The sequence below is a fragment of the Zonotrichia leucophrys genome, chromosome Z (genome assembly GCF_028769735.1).
Source record: "Zonotrichia leucophrys gambelii isolate GWCS_2022_RI chromosome Z, RI_Zleu_2.0, whole genome shotgun sequence".
Lineage (NCBI taxonomy): Eukaryota > Metazoa > Chordata > Aves > Passeriformes > Passerellidae > Zonotrichia > Zonotrichia leucophrys.
The window spans coordinates 60007039-60030888 of record NC_088200.1 but is presented as its reverse complement, the minus strand read 5'-3'; positions in this window follow the sequence as shown (position 1 = coordinate 60030888).

Sequence of the window (23850 nt, the reverse complement as noted above, 5' to 3'; positions counted from 1 at the left end):
CCTGAGTGTCCAATCATTAACACAAGTGTCCCACTTGGGTATACCACTAAACTACCTCCCCCATCTATATATTTTTTTTAAGTGCATCAAGATACTTAAAACTGCTTCCTTGGTCAACATGCTACAATCCCTGACCATCCTTTCAGTGAAAAATTTTTTCTTAATATCAAAACTAAACTTCACCATGAAGTTGATGAAACTTGAGGTCATTTCCTTATATATATTATGTGGGAAAAAAGACCAATATGCATCTTGCTACAAACTCCTTTCAGGCAGCTGAAGAGCAATAAGATATCCTTGCAGCCTCCTTTTCCTGAGCTAAACCCTCCCAGCTCTTTCAGTCAGTTCTCAAATAAGAGAACACTCTCCAAATAAGACCATTTTAAATTTATAGGCAAAAAATTGTGAATTGTCTCACTAAAGAGTTTAAAATATGCAGATTTCCTTTAATATTTGACATTTGACATTTAAGTATTTAAAACCACAGATGAACCCACTAAAAAATTATTTGCAATATACATGAAACACACCAATATCAGTTCAATTTCAATATTCACATTTTACCTTTTCAAAATGAGTAAAAACTAACTGTGTAAACAGGCTTGATACACATGTATCTAATCCAAACTTTAAAGTTTTGAGAATATGCAGCAAAGCCTCTCCTCAGAATGTGTAACAGGCTAGTGTCCTTTCCTTTTATACACCCTTTTATAAAAATTAGCTTACAACTTTTACTACTGAAGTAGATCCACCAGTGCAACTTTCATAAAAAACTCCTATCTATCTCATAGGATGGTTAGCAAATCCCAGATATTTGCAATGAAACTCCTTATGGCAAAGATAAACTTAGCAGTGAGGCAAAAGCAACCCCAAATCCTACTACAAGGTCCATAAGGAGCCATATCAACAGTCGTAAAGGGTTAAAACACCAGGAAGGTAACTTCTTGCAATGTATACCAGTGTTTCTGCATTTTACATCTTCTCATATGAAACATAAAAGTAGTTTTCATATCAAGACACAACAGAGGAGAGAGGAAGGATAAGAAATCATGATTTTGTTGTCCTATAAATATTAGACATGAAGACCTACACCAATTTTTTGCCTTTTAGAGTTTCTTTGTCAATTTACAGTGAAAGAAATCAAGTTGTGGGGTGAGAATTACACCCCATTTAAGGAACTCCTACTGGCCGTTACAGTAGACAACAGACAGGATAAAACATCCAGATGTATGATGGAAACAAGACACGAAGTTGCATAAGGTAACTGGATGTTAGAAAAGCACTTGTGCAATTTCAGTGTCAGTTACATTACAACAATAATTACTTCTAGACTTATGATGCCTGATTAGAAGCTTTGCTTTAGTCTTTGTGTATAAACATTCAGTGATATATAACAGAAACAATACAGGTGAAATATTTATAGTCTATATATAAATACATTATATATATAAAATCATTCACTGTACTTATGTTTGAATTATAACGTAATCATGTCCTTATTAAGCAAGGTCTAGACTTACTTTTCCTTCCATATACCAGACTCTTTGTCTAACTTTAAATTTGAGTTTAAAAATTGTAAATATGTAGCTTAGTTACTCATCAAAATATTCATACTAAAATGATAGAGTGTATGGGCATAACAGATAAATCTGAGCACTTTCATATACATTTTTAGGGCCTTAGGTTTTGTATAATGAGAAAACCCAACTGCAGAAAAGAACCTCCACAAGCAATTAAACAAATAAACAACTCCCCATTAAACCAAACCAATAAACCAATCAACCAAAAAAAACCCTAACAAAAAAACCTGTTTGTAAGCATTTGGTGCTTGCATATCTCTGTTTCAAACTACTTTAAATCATTTAGAAAACAAAATACTAATGTGGACCTCTTTATACATGCATGTAGTTTAAACAGGTACAAGTTTCCAAATCCTAAGAATTACACCACTAATGTACGCAGCCTGAAAGGTCTGTTTGTGAGGAAATACTTGGAGAAGTCTCAGATGATACATTCAGTTTGAAAGTCACTTGATTATTCTTTATCAGGCTGTAGAGAACTTAGATTTTTAAATTCATATATTGTAAAAATATTCCAAGTAGCCACCATTTTAATTAAAAATTGGGATTTATAGAATATATCATGCAACTAAATACATTATTTTGATGGTAGTAACCTGCTGAGAAAAGTACATTAGTACAATAAATCTGTAACAGAGGGATGTGAAAGTTGAATGGCTTCAGGTTCTTTTGAAATTTAAATTGTCTGCAAACAGTAACACTGAATGCTATGAGAAATAGTTTCTGACTGTAGAGAGTAATTATGACTGCAAATAGAAGGAAAACTTCTTTGAATTATATCTGTTGAAGGACTAATCTGAACCATTATGCAAGGAAAACATTTTTGAAGTATGTGATTTTAAGCTTACGGGCAAGATAAGGGAACCCATGGTGGGCTACTATGTTGGGTCCTTAAAGCAGGATAGAGCAAGTGTACCTTAGAAGATCATGCATTGTTTTTTTTTGATTTCTTTTTTATCCTCTCAGTACTATAGGAAGTCTGTAGTAATCTATCAAATCATAATTATAACATGTATCAGAATTTTTAAGTAACTGTATATCCCATGTGATTACTTGGTAAGCATTTTATTTACAGCAAGCCATATTTTCATTAGACTTGGCATGGCCAGAGTTCACCTTTTTGAAGAGAAACTGGTTTAGGTCTGTTTAATTCTTCATGATGGTTTATTTTTTCTCTTCCTCAGCTGGTGTACAGACCATCTGTGCCTCTGGTACTCTTAAATAGTCCCTTAGCAACTTGAGGAATTTCTGAACATTTCTACTTCAACCTTCTAGTAACATTTTTAGATCATTTAATTCAAACCTGAGGTGTATAGGTTTCCAAACCAAAATATTGAAAATCAAGCACAAAACAACATCTCTAAATACATTTCCTCTAGTTGTTGTGTCCTGAAACTGAGGTGGCTTATATCACAGAGCTTTCTGAATAGATCCAGTGCCTGCCAAAGAAGGCTCACCTGCAGATTAACATGGTCACCAGGGTTTAGATACTAAAATTTCAAAGTAATACCAAGTAGTAATTCTTTTTCTTGTTGTTTTTCATTCTTGTTTCCTTTGCTTCATTGGTCTCTTTGTTTATTACTTTGTTTAATTGATATGAGTAGGAAATAACCAGTAGAAAAAACTGTCTTTACTTCTTTTTCTTTTCATGAGTTAAAGTACTTTATCCCATTGAGAAGTGAAGGAAAAATATATCACCCTAGGGTCCCTCAACATACCTCATATACAAGGGAAAAAACCATACAGTAAAGCTTTTCTTTCCATTCCCCACCTCATTTCCTTATAGAATAGCAAATCTGCTTAACCTGAAAGACAGAATAGGATTGAATACAATACCTTGTAAGTAAATCTGAAGGTGGAATGTGCCTTTCCTTACACAGCTATAAAGGTGTAGAGTGTAGATCTGTGCTAGAGCTCATAGTTATGTTTACTCTTTAATATAATAGAAAACCGAAAAAAAGCGTATGGCCCATGAATTGGACCTGCGCAGGGAGACCCCACTGGGCTTTTTTCCACCTTTTCCAGCCACGCATTGGGCGCCAATTCATGTATTTGTCCAGGTTCAGGGCAACTTTGGGGAAGAATCCCCCAAAGGAGCTCCGGTGGGAAAAGCAGATCCAATCGGCCCCTCCCCCCTACTGGTCCGGGAGGGAAAAAATACCTCCTTGGAGAAAGGTGGAAAAAAACTGTTTATTAAACAATAAAACCAAAACAATATGAAACAATGAGACCCCTTGCCACTCTAAAAGAGATGACAAACTGAGAAAACCCCGGGTTGAAGCTCAGCTCACTGTGTCTCTGATCAGTCCCTCAGTGCTGGAATTGTCGCAGGCCAGGCCCGGCCCGGTGGGCCACAGCTGCAGCTGCCGGTGCTGGGCTGGGTGTTCAGTCCAGAGCAGTTTCAAGAGGTCCAAAGAAAAGAAAAAAACTGTCCAGGGAACTTCTTTGCCTCAGCTAGCTAACACTAACTAAAAAGCAAAAGGAGAGCCCTCTGCCCCGCTGTCTGTCCGCAGACAACACAGTCAGGAGCAGGAATGTGGAGGAGTGAGTGCAGTGTCTGAAAACAAACTGCGCGCTTCTTCTCTCTCCCCCTTCACTCTCTGGAACACTCTTAAAGGTACAAAACTTATTATTATGCAACATAAACAGAATGAGACGATTGGGGATAGAAGCATCATATAGTCAGTCCAGGACATAGGATCACCCCTGAGCCTCCTTTTCTCCAGGCTAAGCAAACCCAGTTCTTTCAGCTGGACTTTATAGGACTTGCTCTCTAGAGGTTTTCCCACCTTTGTTACTCTTCAATTAACTCACTTCATCACCTCAATGTCTTTGTTTTCAGGACAGGCCCAGAACTGGATGTGTGGCTTTCAGTTTGATCACCTGTGGCTATGAAAGAACAAAGTGGATTATACGCCTGTGAAGATTTGTCCTTGCCTTGATGGGAGGAAGAATTTAATAGTTATTGTGCTACACACTATGTCATCAATTAAAAAATCTAAAATTGTAATATTATAAATATTGCAGAACTAAATAGAAAGGATTACTGTTACTTATTTACCTGAGGTTGTGTAACTTCTTTTCCTGAGTCACTTCGAAGTATGGCCAAAATTAAAGATGTTAAGTCTTTGTAGTGCAGCCAGAAAGAATGATATTTCTACTGTCAGACTCTGAAACATCTAACTTTCTCCTGGGAAAAATGTTATTTTCCTGTTTCTGAAGTGTCCAATATCATGATTAAGAGTGATAATATGAATGTAATGAATTTATTGATGTAGACTTTCCCTGCTAAAGATAAATGGACAATCAGTATATAGTGAGTTTTTATTTTACTGTGATATCATACTAAAAATGGACTATTTTTCTCGTTCTGTGGTGGCACTTTTCAGTTACTTCTTTTATGGCTGTAAAACCTTCTGGTCCCTCAAAGAAGCTTGAGATAGAGAGAGAGAATAAAATTCACAGATATTAAGTTGTCACGGAACACAGTAAAAGTCTACAGCTACTGGGGATAGACAATATTCTTCAGAATTGGGTAGATAAAATATTAGCAATTTCCCCAGAGTCATGTCGGTGACAGACCGACATGTTCTGTACTGTGACCCAAAGTAACCCTTGTATCCATCCAACAGCTTCAACCCTCTCTCTGTATTGGGAAGATCTGTGCATCTTCTCATTTCCTCCCACACATGGATTTCTTCTGTCTCCAGGATTCATCTGGGCATCAACTGTAAAACTGGTAACCACCAAATTGTAACAGTTTGAATAAAGCTTCTAGCAAAGTTAATTTAACACCAATAGTCAAATGTGGAATGTCCTAACAAAGCATTAGGAAGTAAGATTGTATTAAATGCTCAGAAGAGCTACCAGTAGCTGTAGACTTTAAAAAACAGAAGGACAGCATGAGTCATCACAATCAAAAGTGGAGTGAAAAGGAGAGCTACACTCAGATAACAATTCTGAAGGAAAAATATGTTTTTGTAGTGGGATTTTACATACACATACTTTTAAGTATATATAGGCATATATTACATAGACTACATAAAGTACTATGTAATATGTAATATTCTATAATATTCAGCAACTGGCAGAAAGAGATGCTCTTGGAGAGGGGTGAGGAGGAGGCAGAAGCAATAGAAATAATTTTTGTGCTTTTGGTCAGGGGAAAATCCTCTCCTGACCTATCTCACCTTCCCAGGTGACCTTACATAATAAGTATGAGGCTTTAGAACTTGAGGACCTGGCATGAGATAATGTGCACAAAGGTACACCTAGGTTGGAGGAATTGCCTAGAGTGAGTCAGTCTACCACCCCACCGTCACAACCACTGCATTAAGAGGAGAAATAAGGGTAGTTGTCATCAGTGACTCCTTTCCAATGGGAAAAGAGGGCCCTATATTCTGACTCAACATAACCTATAGGAAGGCATGCTGCCTGGCTGGGACCAAGGTAAGAGACAGTCTCCATCACATTTGAAAAGTCATGGAGGTCAGGGAAAACCGCTGGTGACTTGAAAAAGGGAAATATCACTCCTATTTTTAGTAAAGGGGACAAAGTAATACATGGGGAACTACAGACCAATGAACTTCTTCTTTATGCCTTGAGAAGATCATGGAGCAGATCCTCACGGAAACAATGTTAAGGCAGACAGCATTAAGTCAAGGAAGTGATACAAGACATCTGTCATGGCTTTATATAGAGTAAATCATGCCTGACCAATCTTGTGGCCCTCTATGATAGAACAACTGCAAAGGTCAACAAGAAAAGACCAATAAATGTAATCTACATTATACCTAGACTTCTGTCCAGCTTTTGAAGTGGTCCCACAATACATACTTATCTTCAAACTGCAGAAACATAGATTTGAAAGGTTGACTATTTGGTGGATAAGAAATTGGCATGATGGGCTTTTAGGGCTTTAAAGGCTAGGAAAAGAAGAAAGAAAAAGAATGACAGTAAAAAGAATGTGGCATTTCACAGTGGTAAAAGGAATTTGGTGTATTAGCTGGAAGATGCTTTGTACAGCAGTCTCATTTGGAGAGTGCATGATAGATCCAAAAAAGCTGATGAAAAGGGCAACATAGCTGGGACAGAGCCTGGAGCACAAGTCTTATGAGGAGCAACTAAGGAAACTGGGGTGGTTAAGTCCAGGGAAAAAGAACCTAAGGAAACACCTCATTGTGCTCTACAGCTATGCGAAAGAAGGTTTTCTCAAGGCAGGGGGTTGATATCTTTTCCCACATAACATGATAGGACAAGAGGAAATTATCTCAAGTTGAAAGGCCTTTTCTATCCATCTCTTCATCTTTTTAAACTACTCTTTAAGGAAAAATATAAATTGGAAGAGGTTTTATGTTACCCTGAAATTTCTAACAATATTTTTTTCTTAAATTATCTTTCATCATCTAAAGATATCACATCACTAAAGGTGATGTGTCCATTGCTCTCAAAGCAAAAACTGAAAACTTGTTGAAAATTTAGCACAGGTCAGTTATGCTTAATGACTTTCCTTTCATTTCTGCATATAAATATATTGGACAAATTCTGTGTATCGCCTGGTTTTCCGTCAAAAGAAGGTGAGCAATATTCTTTCAGCCCCGTTTTCCTTTCTTTTCATCATTAGTTAACCTATTTGATGTAGTTTAATTTACAGCTTCTGATTTTTCTATGGCAAGGAGTCTCTTTGTACCAAGAGCCATACACTAAATGACAATCTTTCCAAAAGATCTCATTACTTCCACAGAATGTTCAACATTGAACTCTACACTTACATAAATTACCTTCTTTTTCAGTTCAGTCAAACATGAAAAAAAAGACTAATCTCAAGGCCACTGAAGATTTATTCTATGTAAACAATAACCTCCTTGAAATCAGTCAATTTATTTGTTAGGTAATTCTCTTCATTTGTTGCAGAAGAGTTCTCAGCCATCTCTGATGAGTTAATCACTCTCTGTGACTATTATAAATGATTTCTCTAACATCAAAAAGACAGAATTACAAAAAGATAAAAAAAATTCCCTAAATTTCTGGAAAGATATATTGTCTAACATGTTTATGTAGCACCCAAAATCAGCATTTTATTGGTATTTATTTTTAGCTTTACATAAGAAGAATAGAAGTGTGTGATAAGGAGATCATTTATTGTTAATTAATTGTAAAGATATACCAAAATTACTGTCAAATTATTTCAGTTTTTAGAATACAAAACATTACAATAAAGTGTCATCTTTTATCTACTATTTTATAAAGTGTCAACATAGCTTGCCCTGTCTTGTGATGAAAATGACTCTATTTGAGACTTTGGGTCAGAAAAACCTACATGTTCTGGTTCCTTCCCACAAGTATTTCTTTATGAAGTTCTTGGATTTTTATCTCTAAAAACACAATAATTTTCTTTCCAGAAATAATTACCACTTTAGATCATAAATTATTCCACTACAGAAAGACATCCTTCACAAAGAATGAGTCCTACCCATTTTAAGCCTCTGTGTTATCTTGAAAAATCTGTTAACTGCCTGTTTAGGGCAGGCAGTTGCTAATCAGGAAAGGAGTCATTTTAAACAGGTTAAATTAATCCCACCTTTCAACTTCTTCAGATAAAATCTTTTGGATTAACTCTTCCCCAAGCACAAAGAATTGCTTGAAAAAAAATCCACTTAGATTCTTATGACTAGAATGGGTTACTGTAAGGATTTACAATAGTTGCCTGTCTCAAAGACTGTAAAACCAAAAAATGAATTTGACATGAAATAAGAACAGAAAGAGGTGGAAGGATGGTGCTAACTCCAGGCCTATCAGAGGTGAGACATGGTTACTAGATCCTGGGTAAGGCATCCAGACAAAAATTGCCACTGTGAAAATTTGTGTGAAGAAGAAACTGCTCATAGCTGTATCACTGATCAAACAAAGATCACCCCGAGTTAGGGTAGAAATATAATCTGTGACCACAAGTGACCACCAGAGCTCCCCTGAATATTCCTCCGTGGGTGCCTGGAACTTGAACTCTAAATTAAGCCACAGTGATGACAGAGATTATGAGATAAATCACAGAGAACTTGAGAGAAGATAGAAATGGTACTATTGTCCATGTGTTATCTCTGACCGAAGGGTGGTGAGCAATGCTGGGGAGAGGAATGTATCACTGGCAATAGACACCAAGAATACAGAATTTACAGGCCACAAGGAAAGACAGATCATAAATTGTGTTGAAGGCAGCTCTGACTGGAAAATTCTGGCAGGGGGGGTTGTGCCCCACCAATCCAAGAAACTCACCAAATCAAAAAAGGCTGAGCATAGAACTAATCAGGATAAGAAACAAGGGACTCACTTAACCAATATAATACTAAAACAGTGTAGCCAGTGAGCACAAATTATTTTGTTTGCTAAGATGTATAAATAGTGAACAATTTTGAACAGCCTGTAGACCCCCATTGATTACCCAGAAACCCAGGGTGAAGAAAGACCAACCAGACACCAGATTCCATGGGTAGTGACTATCTTCTGCTTAATCTCTCTCTCCCTCCCTCTTTTTCCCCTCTCATCTCTTTTCTACCTCTTTCTATTTCTCCACATCACATTAATTGTTAAATAAAATCTTTACTTCTGATTTCAGCATATAGTCTTATTTGCATCCTAATTCCATCAGAGGCATCTCTCACTAATTGGATCTTAACACTCATTTAATAAGTTTTATATTTAGCATGTCAAAATTTTCAAGTATTCACTGCTGCCCTTTCTTAGGAATAATGCTGTAAATACAAGGTCAAAACTTTCATCTCCAGAGGCTATTTCAGCACTGTAACTGTATGTGTCTCAAAACAGCATGCTGGTTTTAACCAGCAACAATACCTAAAAAATTTAGGTTACATGGATTTTCTATTTGTCCAGAAGTACCAGACTCTGCTTATATGCAGATGAACACAAGCTCAAAGACAACAGAATTATGTAGAAAAATTTCTATCACCTGCGCTTTTGACAAGAAAAAATTTGAATGCAGAAGGTTTCTAAATTTCAGTTTGACGTCCTTCAAAAATTATCAGAATCACAGCTGAGGAAGCATTAGTCAAACTGGATCTGTTTAACAAAACAGGAAAAAATGCACAGATGATAAATCATACCCTAAAAGATTTGTTACCTGCTTTACACTGGCAGATTTCAAACTAACAGAAGGAGCTAAAACGAAAAATCTAGGATATCATTATATTTTGTGAACTGAAATCAACAAGTTAAAGATCAAGCAAAGGAAAAAGTGAGAGATGTGTGGAGTAAAGGAAAACAAAGTCTACTATTGCTTTAGGGACAACTGCCTTTTTTATAAGAGTTCATTTGCTTATCCACATTAGACCTGTGGTATATTCTGAGGTCTCAATCATCATTTAACATTCTTAAGACACTTTCTTTTCCTCTTTCTTGATAAATAATAAGCACAAAGATAACGTCCTACTTAAAAGCATACAAAATCTAGCTTTCATATTGAGATGCTGCTGAGTGGCTTTTGTATAATGTGATTTTATTGAGGGGCCTCCGAAAATATGAGATGTTCTGGGGAAAAGTGCGAACAGTAGAAGAGCAAAAAAAACACTGTGGAAGCAAAATGTGTTCCTGTCAGCTTAAGGAGCACTCCGCAGAGAAAACATCCAAGCCATCATTACACCTTACCAGCTTACTCTGCAATAGTTACTTTCTATATATAGGACAGCTGCAGTAGGGTTTGACTGATGTGAGAAGAGGGAGGAAGGCAAAAAAACCCCTCATTTTCTCACATATAAAGCAGATATATATACCCTTACAGTCTTTAAATAATAAAACCGTATGTAAACCTGTATCATATTTACTAGAGTTACTGCTAGACTACTAGAAAAGGCACTATGCTTTAAAATACTGCATTATCATAGGAAACAAACATTATATCTAGAAACGAAACAAAAATGGCATATCACAATTTGTCTTGTAATTTACAGATATTTTATACCTTGTTTGTGATTTGAAGTCAAATGAGAAATTAATCAATGCCAGAGAGAGGTAAATATTTTCTATAATATTTTTGCTCTCAGACAAGTTATTTCTAATATTAACTTCTATGTAATAATTGGTTATAATAAGAGAAAATGTACTAGGAATTTTATTAATTTCATTTCCCCAGGAATTGACTTTTGGGTAGATCATTAGATTTAATTAAACTCCTTCCATCTAATATTGCCATGTAGAACAGGTTCTACAGTTCAGAGCATATTAAAAGAAAATACCAGATTCGGCTGTGTACATCTTTCACAAGCCTCTGGTTGACAATCATACAAGATTGTTTTCATGGCAACATGTTAGATTTTTAATTAACATTGTAAATCTGATTACTTGCTGACCTCCAAACCAGTCACCCATTTGCTAACTTATAGTACTATTTAAAGGTGGACTCATAGGCATGAAAATTGCAGGCATTTCTCATAAGATTTCACACTGTAAAAGGAAGACTTGATAAGAATGTTTGTTTTCAGATTTAATAATGAGCATTAAGATTCTGAAATATCAGATAATTTTTTATTCTGAAATCATAGGTATTTATTTTTATCTCAAATAAGCTTGCATGGTAACTATTTTCCCCCACCCTCAAATCTCTACATATGAAGAAACAAAATCATTTTGAGGTGTGGTTTGTCACTTTTTAAAGTGAGGAGGTCATTATAGGAATTACTGCATAGGAAATGTGACTGTCAATTAAATGACTAGTTTACAGTCAGATAAGATTTGTGTATTTAAGCAAGATGGTCTGAGTAAGCAGTAACAGAGAATCAGAGTGAGAAGTTTCCTAAGACATGTTGTACACTCACACCAGAAAAACTATCAGAATTAGTGCTATTTTCTCTTTTGAACACCAATGGATGTGTGGATGGAAAAATATAAATCAGTGAGGAAAATAAGATTTGCAAACCATAGTATTGAAGAGTGGAACTGCTGTGGTATTACTATAAGTATTCAAGTGCAAAGAATTGCTGTGGTTTTATAAGTGACACTGCCTTCTGCCAGTAGTGATCATGCAGTTGGCTTGATTTAACAGCCATATTAACCCATTGTTATCATTCTAATTCTTTAATGAAAGAGGTAATCTGGAATTTCTATCATGTTGCCATAATTTCTCCTTTTTAATTCTGATTTGTAGCTGTTCAAGACCTTTTTGACTTTTTTTATGACAGTGGTGAGGGTTAGATTTTTATTTTATTTTATTTAGAGAGCTTTTTCCTGTAGCAACATATCTAGAAGGTACAATCATGAAATCACTGAGTTTAGAAGATACCTCTGGAGACTACCAAATTTTGGGTTGTTTCTGCCAGTTTGTCAGGGTGCTCTCCAGTCTACCCATCTATGTCAGTACTTAAAAATTATTGGTAGCAAATGTACTCCTGAGACATACTACTGAGTAATCTTCCGCTGGATTTTGCTGCTCCTGATCACATTCCTTCAAACCTGGCAACTAGTAATTTTTTATCTACCTCATTGTTCTTTATCTAAACTATATTTTGTTAATGGGGATCTTGTGGGACACAGTCTAATGTATTTCTAAAATGGAGATAAACAGCATCTACAGATCTTCTGTCATCCCCGAAGTTAATCATGTCATTGTAAAGGTCTATAAGTTTGGTGAAGCATGAATTCTCCTTTGGAAATCTAGGCTGACTATTCCCAATCACCATCCACTCCTTAATTATATTTGGAAATGTTTTTTCCTAGAATAAGACACTCCACCAGCTCCTCATACCTAAAGTGAGGCTTGTTGGCCTCTAGTTCTTTGGATTCTCCTTGTTGTGCTACTCAAAGACCGCAGTGCCACTTATTCTCTTCCAGTCCTTAGAGACCTCCGCCCACCAGCATTACCTTTCAATTATAATTGAGAGTTGCCTCACAATGACATGGGCCACCTCCCTCAGCACTTGTGGGAGCATCCCAACAGAACCCACAGATTTGTGTAGCTCCAGTTTGTCTAAATGCCCTCCAACCTGATCCTCTTCCACTAACATTAAATCTTCCTTGCTTCAGATTTTCCATCTGCTCTCATAGTAGCCTTAGTATTTCTAAGGAGCGGAGTGGCAACTGTGGTGAAGGCAGCATTGCGCACCTTGGGTTCTTTTCTGCTCTTTGTCGTCAGGACTTAAAAGAAGTTTAAAAAGCAGAGCTGACCTCATAATTTCTCTGTAGACAGAAAAAAATAAAATTAGGCTTTTCCATTGTTTTTGGCCTTATCTTGCTTCAATATTCTGAATGTTTTGTCCAAATACACAGTAAAATTTTTCCTTGCCCTTGGATTTACTCTGCCAACAGATACATGAACTCTTTACCATAAGGACAATCCATTGAAATGGCTTTGTACCAGGTGTATGCCCAATAATTGCATGAACGAGATTATTATTCACATAGTAGACAAACAGTGTTATTCACAATCCAGTTGGCTATTAATCACCTTCAAGATTGTAAAGATTTAGAGGAATACCAGGATAGGACATAGTTCTACTAAGATATTTCTAGAATGATTGCTTTGGTAAAGATTTTATAAGCTTCAGATATGCAACAGAAATGCCCTAGTGACCTTGTCTACCTTTTTATTTTATTTGAATATGGGGAACAAAACTGTTAAACTAATTCTGCTAGTATCATTTAAATGACAATATTTCTGTAATCAAGACCTTATTTAGGTATGTGGCTAGCAAATTCCTGAGTGAAAACAAACTACTGTATCTCCATTTTAAGTAAAGTTAGGCTGATTTATAGGGATTGAGCATCTGGCTTCTATAAATTTCAAGTTGTTTAATTGGAAGGCACTGCATATTTTATGATGAAGAGGACAATTCCCTTTGCTGCACCACTTCTATTACATAAAGAACATTGTTTGGTAAAAGGCTGCAGTCTACAGATAACTAGGAAGTAAATCCTAGAGAACAGGACAATTCTCTGTGAATTAATACTAATCCCATTATTTCTAAAAAATTAAATGTAACGCATACCATAATCAGAAAGCAATGAGCTAAATTTGTAGCATTATACTGTATACTGTTGTCTACTTCTTAATGTGCCTATTGGCACAGGAAGAACATTTGGCCAACATACCAGCAGTAAGGAGAAAGTGAACATCTTGAAACAGCATTTTGTTCTTTTTATGGATCATGTATAGATCATCATTATTTTTGTATTATCTACACAGAAAATATCTCAGAAAAATCAAATTATTATAATAAATATAATATTAAAATATTAATAAGATTAAGCATTTAATGAACCCCATGATTCATTATTTTTGCAGCAGGCCTATGTTTTACTGGTTAATGTGTAGATCCTTAATGAACAGAAATGTTCATGCTGTTCTCTGAAATACCACTCTCATTTTAAGACTCCTGCCTGCACAGGAGTATTTGCATTCTAGTCTAATGATGGAAAATTTGCAGGCATCTTTCAGGAGCTACAGTTTTATTTTCAAATACTTTATATTGAAGTAGAGTGATGAAGATTTTTTTTGCTGGTGTGTGTATTTTTTTTTACTCTCCGTACCACAATTCGTGAAATAATAAAATCATTTTTCATTTTCAAGAGTAACACATTATTGATATTACTCCTGTGAATCTAATTCTCATTCAAACCCTGGAATGAGTTTCTTTCCACCCAAAAATGAACATTATACTTCAGAAACATGGTCTATGAAGATAAGGTTCTCAGGCCCAAACATAAAGGCCACAACAATACTGTCTGATAAGCTTTCCAATAAGAATGCAATGTGATTTATTTATGGTAATTAGTTAATTTAGTTAGAACAATGTGCTGTCTGCTTCAGCAGAAATGAGACCACTGTCTGCCCTTCACTTGTGCTCCGGTGCTGGGTTCCAGCACATGACGTGATGGCATTTGTGAGGGCAGCAGCCACCCATCACCTACCATAATGGAGCTGCCAACATCTCCTGAAGGTGGCAAGCAAGGAAGCCTCATGCTGATGGCAAATGGATGCTCAGGTTTACTGCAAAACAAAGTGAGACATCACATCACACACAACCTTTACTGTTGAATAATTCAGGATATGCTAAATATGCTTATAAACTATACACTAAGAACACTGCAATTAAGAGGGAGTGATCAGACCTTATGTGCAGAGATGTTTGAGCTCTTGCATTTTTTCAAGACCTTGTATTGCTACTTGTCATAGTTAGTTCAGGGTCATCCTTCCCTGGGTTTGATTTTCTTCTCCAGTCTCCTAGCCTTGACTTTTGAGAGAATGGAATTGGCAAGTACAGAGCCACAAGGCCACAACTAGAGCAAGCAGTAATATATATGACTTTCTTTTCTTCCCCCTGAGTGGGAATGAACAAGTAGGCATGAAATTTCTATCCTGAAAAACACCTGCATGATGTACCCACACAAACCTGAACCTCAGAGGAGCAGAATGCTTGCTCCCACCAATCCAGTCCCTGGCTCGTGGCCCTAGCAACTCCTTCTCAGGCTCAATCCTCTGCGTGTTGTTGAAGGTCTACCTAGAATCCTAGAATCATTAAGGTTGGAAAACATCTCTAAGATCATCATGTCCCACCTTTGATGAATCACTATCATGACAACGAGATTGTAGCACTAAATGCCACGTGCCGTCATTTCTTGAACTTTCAGGGATGTTGACTCCACCCCTTCCCTGGGCAGCCCATTCCAATGCTTGACCACTCCTTGTGTGAAGAAATTCTTCTTGATGTCCAACCTGAAATTCCCCTGGTGCATCTTGGGGCCATTTCCTCTGCTTCTTTCAGAGGTTGTCTGGTCACCCTTGACCCTCCTTCTCTCCCCAGCTCCCTCATGTGAATGAAATTCTATATTATCTAATTCAATAAACAACAAAGTTGAATTTAGCAGCAATTTTAAATGAACGACAATTTTATGTAAAATAATACAGTTAAATATAATCAAGCACATACAAAAAAAGTTTGGCAGTGATTTGTATAAAGCATAAGCAAAAACTGACCAATCGGAGTACGGGGGGGGGGTTTCTCACCCTGCGTCACATGCAAGAAACAAAGGAATCCAAACACAACTTATATACTGTATGCTAATACATATTCATCAGTATTTTTGTGTAGATCCGTAAATCTCCTATTTTCAGTTCTTGAAATCTATGTCACTCTAATACACAGCGCATGCTCCCATTGTTGCTGTGGGGTCTTCTTTGGCATTTCGGTGGTCAATTTTGACAAAGGCTTCTTGTCATCATCACTGTCCTTTGAACAGCCCCACAGGTTGCACATGCACCCCTAATCTTGTGTTATAGAAGCCAGCATTATATTCCAAAAACAAGCTTAATTGTTTAATAGATATCTGGAATCATCCCAATTTTGTCTGTTTCAAGGCTGATTCCTTAATTATCCCAAGGCCTATTCCATTTGGGATTTTATTTATCTCAAACTGCATCCTGTATCCTATTTTCTCATGAACACCTGAAAACATCTGTTTTGTGACATTAATTACATATCCCTTTTCTCTATTACTTTTTAACAAATATTTTCTAAAATATCGATATAGTTACAATTGTTAGCATGAATCATATTCATTTATTCAGTTGCTTTCCCTCATCCAGTAGGGAGATCACCTGCTCATGAAAGGAGATCAACTTCATCAAGCAGGACCTGCCTTTACTGACCCCATGCTGACTGGGCATGTTCCCTTGGTTATCCTGCATGTGCCGACGATGCCACACAAATTGTCTTTTTCCATAATCTTCCTGAGCACCACAGTCAGACTGACAGACCTGTAGTTCCCCATCTATGTCTCCTTTCAAGGGACAAATATTTTCCCTTTTTACAGCTTTTAAAATTAGATAATCAGAAAAAAACACCAATGTCTCCATTAGTTGTGGAGTTCTAGCCTAACTCTTAAGCTTTTTCCAAGTAAAAGTTCCCTAGTAGCTCTCAGGTGTGTTTGCTCAGATGTATTATAGCACTTGTGACATTAACGACAGTGACAGCCTGATATTGCTGTATTAATCTAATAATCTCATCAGTTTAAACAGTACAGCTGTGCTTTGAAGTACACTTCATCCTGAGACATATTCAATGGCAAGTCATTAGGAATCTCATAGAATCATAGAATGATTTGGGCTGAAAAGTGCTTCACACTGCAACAGAAAAGGATCTTAAAGATTATCTAGCTCTAATTCTCTGATACCAAAAGAGATGCCTGCAACTAGACAAGGTTGTTCAGAGCCCATTCAGTCTGGCCTTCTACACTTCCAGGAATGGGACCTACAACAGCTTCTCTGGGCACCCAGTTTCAGTGTCTCACAGTAAAGAAGTTCTTCCTAAGATCAAATTTAAGCCTGATTTCTTTTAGTTTGAAGCCACTCACCCTTGTCTTGCCACTAGAAGTTCTTGGAAGAAACATCTGGCCTGTAGCTTTTCATTTGTCTACTGGATGGCCAGAATTAGACTACGCCTAAGATATCTCTTTTCCAGGCTAAACAAACTCAGCCTTTGCTCAAGGAGTGATGCTCCCTCCCCCTAATCATCTAGGCCTCCCTCCTCTGGACTCAATACAACATGTCCTCCCTGTGCTGGGAGCCCAGAGCTGGATGCAGGTTCCAGGTGGGCTCTCCCCAGAGCAGAGCAGAGCAGAGCAGAGCAGAGCAGAGCAGAGCAGAGGGGCAGAATCCCCTCCCTGCCCTGCTGCCCACGCTGCTCTGGATGCAGCCCAGGACACGTTTGGCTCTCTGGGCTGGGAGTGCCCATGGCTGGGTCATGTCCAGCCTCTCACCCACCAGCATCCCTAAGTTCCTCATGGCAGGGCTGCTCTCTGACTTTATCCCCCAGACTGATGATATTGGAGGTTGCCCCAACCCAGATGCACCATCATGCACTTGTTCTTGCAAAACCCCTTGATATTCTCATGGGCATACTATCCAAGCTTTATTTATTGGTGACACACCTTCTTTAACCTTCCTTTTCTGGTCAATTTCTGTAGAAGCCATGTAATTCCCTTTCCAGGTTCAGTTCTGGTTTCACCTTGGCCTTCTTCATCGCATTCCTACATAAACAGACTTCACCTCTATACTCTTCCCCAGTCACCTGTCCTTGCCACCACTGTCTGTTCAATGGCTTCTTTCTCCAGTTCTATCTGCTATGCGCTTTTCCTGACTGTGGCCTTGCCTAATTTCTTGTTCTGGAAGATTGATTCTTTTTGCTCAGAGGAAGGCTTTCTTTTAGATTTGCCAGGCCTGTTCCTTTCTTTTGCTTCTAAGGGCAGTCACCCTGAAATGCTGAAAGTCTGCTTTCCTGAAATTCAGGGGCCCCTCTTGACTCCTTTCCTGACCCATATCCCTCAGGACTGTGAATTCCACCAAGGCATGATCATTGATCCCAGGCTGTCTCCTGGCTTGCCATTCCCCATCAGCCCCCATGCGTTGGTGACCAACAGATCCAGGTGACATCTCCCCCATTGTAGGGCTCGCTACTCCCTGGGTCAGGAATTTATCCTCCATGCTTTCTAGGAATCTCAATATTGCCTACAGCTCCTTTTCCAGCCTGGGCAGGGTGTTGTGGTCCCCCAGCAGCAGCAGAGCCCGTGAGCAGGGTGCTCCTGCAGCTGGAGCAGGAAGGCTCTGTCCGCGGGCTCTGCTAGGCCGGAGCCGGGCACAGGCCCCGCCAAAGGCTCCCGGTGCTGCCCGGGCTGGGATCAGCACCCACCAGCTTCACACTGGCTCATGCCTGTTCTTCAGAGACTCTTACACTCAGCTCTTGATGGGCAATCCCTTTGTGTCCCTTTCTTCCCTCTGAACAGCCTGTGGCCATTGTTAGTCACATTCAGTCATGGGATCCATCCCACCGAGTTTCAGGAGTGACAACAAGGTCAAAACTGTCCAGCAGTATGGTGGCTTCCAACTCCTCCTGTTTGCTGCTCTAGTTGTAAGACAGAAACAATTTCCTTTTTCCAAAACCAATTTCCTTTCTCACTAAATTGGTGACCTTTGTTCCTCAATTCATGTGTGTTTGCCATTTAACGTTCTGTGTGTTCTTGCCTTCTTTTTCTCCACATGTCAAAAATGCCTCACTATAGTGTATGATAATGTTGATTTGTATCAAGCACAAGTCATTCATTAATATCGCATAAGGTTTTCCTTCCTAATTTCTAGTATGGCAGATCCCTTGGGAGGAAGAGTTGTTTTGATACCTATAGAACAACTGAAAACACATGTAAAAAGAGGTAAAGAGACCATCCTTTCCACTATACTCATTCACACTGTGCAAAGTGGCTGATGACTTACCTTATTGACACTAGCAGAAGACTGTTTAAGGCATCTAAAAAGAACAAGCCAAGAGCTGGATAAAAAATACTTACGGACTATTGCAACCTAACAAACCTTTTTAGCATATTTCTTCAAAATGTGTGTTGGGAGTTTTGAAAATACAGACCTTTATTCTATTCAAAAAGACTGCCTACTTGATAACTATATTATCCTTCTTTCTTCTATGTATAAATTCAGGCCATAATTTTCCTAACCCATTTAATTCATCCTTAGAACTCAAAATATTTTGAGAATAGATACAACAAGAGATGAAAAAAATTTGAGGATTTTTTTCTAACATATAGTCACCCAAATATATAGTCTACTATGGCATATAGCATCTAAAAAACGTCTCCTGATTTTTCGGAAGAATATTTCTGTGCAAAGTGGGGAAGTAGACTAAAAATTAATCAAAGAAAGGAACAGGTTTAATGATATCACTCTGTTTTTCTTAAGAGCAAGAAAGAATGAAAAATTTCACTAATGATAATTGCAATTACCAATCATTAGTTATTTTGACATTTCACGAGTCTGTCCAAAAGATCAGTTAATAAAGTCAGTTAAATTTATTTTGTAGTTAAAGAAATATTACTTATGTTTTTCTAAAAGCTGATCTGCTTAATCGTACACTCTCAGGTGGACAAAAGGAAAAAAAATCTATTTTCTTTTACTGAGATGTCTTGATACCTTTCAAAAATATCATTAATAATTACTTTTCCATTGAAAATTTCTTTAAAACATCCATAGAACAGGAGAAGAATCTCAGTGGTTAAGCAACTAATTTTATTGAAGCTAAAACAGACATGAAAATAATTCATTGCCATAACTTCTGTGTATTCTAGATAGGCAGACAATACCCAGTACAAGTAGATTAGCCCTTCATAAGCTTGAACTTTGCATTAAAAATGCAAAAATAGATTTTGTATTACCATATCTTGGTTTTACTATCTTCATTACAAAGCCCTTCACCTCCCCTTATATACCTCTTTTTTGTGTATTATTCTCTCTGTTTTCAGAATGTTACAGTAATCAATATTTTGCAAAAAATTTATCACAGAAAGTTTACATCTTGTGGTTTATCGTCACTATCATATTGTAAAAGTACAGTTTTTATTAAAGTATGATACTATTGGAGGTTTCTTTAAAAACTAGATTTACATTTCAAGCATTTCTAGTTCCTTAAATCATTTCCATCAGTATAATTTTTTTGTGGGTAAATTCCTGCATGTTTTATATAGGATGTCTGAAATCGAGCATTTCTTCCATATGCACATAGTCATAAATTTACAGTGGAGACAAGTCCAATAGCTTTACAAGGTCCTGTGTGTAAGATGTCTGACCATCAAAAAAATGTTGACATTAATTAAAAATTCTCAGCTGGTTGCCTCCTGAGGGTCACAGAGGACAGAGGACTGTTTTATTACATGCAAACAATTATGAAAATCCTGTCTTTAAACACACACCAAACGGAATGTTACTATTTTGGAAGTGTGTGTATAATTGTGTATCTACATGCACATGTGTTTCTGTGTAACTTTGTGTATCTGAGTACTACTTGTGGTGAAGTATTTTCAATGTATCAAATGTAAAATGCAATTTCAATCTTGATGGTTTTGTTTATCATTTGCCATGCATAGTGATGTACACAAGGCACTATCAGTAACATTGTTATGATAACAATCAATGTCTATATAAACCTATATTGTAAAGTTGTAAAGTACTCTTCCAACCCTCATGTCACTCACCAGTAGCAATTTCTTCAGTGTGCATAAATTGCTGACTTCCACAATCCAGTGGAACTGTGTGTTCCTACTCAACCTCATATGTTTAACTGCCCACAGGTCTTCATAGGACTAGATTACTCCTTAGTGTCAAATCTCAGAACAGATTTTATTTCTCAAAATAGGAAGTCAGATTGTTACAAACTTTTCTGAAGATAAATTCCCAACATGGAGATTTCTGAACAAGTCTACCCAAATGTCTGCATAAGATTCAAAATATGCAGTATAATCCATTAATCCATTGTACTTTGTTGTTTTGTATTGTTTGTTGGGTTTTTTTCAGTGTAAAATAACAAAAAATGAAGGCATCTGATTGTTCCAGATGGCTGGTTTTTTATCATCTGAGTTGGCGTTTTCAGCAGCAGTAAGTAGGTGGAGTGACTTACCAAACTTGGAAACCTGCTATGAAGGCCAGGCTGCAGCTGACCATATGGGAGCACTGTTGAAACAGATGCCACAGTCCCAGTCCTCAATAATATCTTTGATGGTAAAACATCTCATTGCTACCACAGGCACCTAAAGCCCCATTTTTTCTGTCTGGGGGCACACATTCAATGCAATGCAGAAGTTTGCAGAAATATTCTAAAAGGTTTCTTGATTCATGACAGGAAGACCTGCAGAGATTTATTGGTGCACAGCACTAGTTGGATAGCTTTGTTACCACAGAGCTGGCACTACAGTAACATTTAGTTTGCTTTTATTATTTGTGACTTGCTCAGAAGTTGTGTAATTCAACTTAACTGTCCCCTCATGTGCTACTCTTTTCTTATCTTTACAGTAAAATACAAAATGTAGATTACTATAAATAGTGTCAGTGTTCATCAATCGTTTCAGGTCAGGCTGTAGCAAAACTGCCAAATGCATGAAATTAAAGAGGAATTGTTTATTCACACTGGAGGTACTTTCATTAGGACCATATGCATAAGTATCACTGTAGATTGCTTTTCAAATTACTTGGAAACTGCAAGTAACTATGACCCATTTCTATTTGCTGATTGACTAAATTTTCTAATTCATAGAAACAGAGTTTACTTTCAGTTGTGATTTGCTTTTTTCAGAGTGACATATGACTTTGGTCACTGTCATTAACTCATCCTTCAAGTGCTTCAGATTGTCCCAAATTTACCAGATAGTAATGAAATATCAGCATACATTGAAAGAAATATATACTATTATATTCTTTTTATACAACTACATGACTTAAAACATGAGATGTTTAGGTATGTTTAAATATAATCCGTTTTTATATTTATTTATATTTTCCATGTGTCATGTATATTTTGTAAGTTTACAAGCACCCAAAATCAACTTCCTTATACAGGAATGTCTTTGTGAACAAAACTGTTGTGTAATAGGAAGTCTCTGGTGTAAAATAACTCTTAAAACATTTAGACAAAAGATTTTCTCAATTATTCACAAGTTACAATTAAGCAGAAATTTTCCAGGAAAAAAAAAAGCCAAAAAAAACCACAGAGAACAAGTAGTCCAGACAAGGAATCAGGAAAAAAAAACCCAAATATAAAAATTAACGTAAAGAGTAAAATGTTATGAATTTCTGGTCAACAACATTGAAGAAAGCAGAAATAGAAAACCCACTCCTGGCACATGAACTCCCTACAATAAAGTCTTAGTCTACCTTGAAGCAATGACAGCCTGCAATACAACGTTTCACTTCCACAGTACAATTTTATGTTTTCTTCTGATATAAAATCACTTAGCAGAAGGTTGTAGAATGAGATAGAGAGGCTCTAGAGACTAGAGAACAAATGAAAAAGATTTGATGACTCAGTGAGAGCTGTAACTTTCATGGTAATTTCTGTGACAGTGTGAAGGTTCTTGGCAAGGGCAGAAACTGGGTTTTAAATCACAGCATATGTTAGTGTAAAACCAGATGATTCTCTGTCAAAAGAAAAATATGTCCCTCTTTCTTTTTTTTTTCATTACTGCTGTTAGAAAGGAAAGAAATGGACCTGCCAGATGATAATGAGGTCAGACACTGCTCACCTCATGTGTTTGCTGACTTGCAAATAAGACATGAACTTACACTCCTTATCTACCATCTTCAGTGATATGGACAGGTTTAATAGTTCAAAATTCTCAATTTAATCACAGCACACATAGAACCAGAATTAATTAATGGGCAGTCTAGTGGTCTGGAAATCATTTCACATGAAATCATCCTATTCATTTTCATTCTCTGAAAATCATGTCATTCGCTGGCTTGCTATCAGAATTATACACTTGTGAGTAAAATAAAATAAAAATTCAAACATTTTTCAATTGTTGTAGAAAACACATGTGACAGCATTCTTTTATGAACCATCTGGAACTCACAGGTCATTAGTGATAGAATCATACACATGCTTTTAGCAAATGAATACAAAGATTCATTGGCCTGTGGATCCAAAATGCTGGTAAACAGAGCATTTTAGCAGATAGGTGCTATGAAGTCCTACTGTTACAAAGCTAAGGGATGATCTATTTAAGGAACATAATATGTTCTGTATCCAGAAGAAACCCCGTCCCAGACCTTGGCTAAAGAGTGGTAGTTTTACAGAAGTTTGCTGTCATCCTAGAAATTGAATCACTTTTTGTCACCTGATTGCTACATGCACAAATGCAGTGTGCCTTGCACAGCTGGAAAAAAAGAGGGTTTCTATGTAGGTGCTGCTTCTTTCACAGAAATAATTTATGCTGCAACTCTAATTCAGTTTGTATTCAGCGTAAAGTTTTCTATTGAAAATCGAAGTGTCTTATGATTGCTTATTAGATTTTAATCATTTACACATATACTCAGACTGCAACTTGTGCAAATACATTACTTAGGAGAAAACAGCTTATTTCTGTTTCACTTCAAAGACCTGATTGTTTTCTCTTTCTCTTTAGTTCACATTAGTTTGTTATGATATTCATTAACACATTCCTAAAACTTAGGAGCTGGATTAGTCAAGAGTTGTGACAGAAAATTAAAATGTGCAGGCACTAAAATGAAGGCTTTGCTACTAACTGGTTTGTTACCATTTAAATTGAGATGCTAACTAGACATATGTTCAGATTCTTGTAAGAACAGAGAAAGGATAAAAATGAGGGGAAACAAGTGAGCCTCTGTTCCTTATAGACTAGATTGTCAGAATGGTTACATTCCCTGGAAATCAATGATTTTCTGACACTTCTAGAAAAATTGCTTCCCAAGAACAGACCA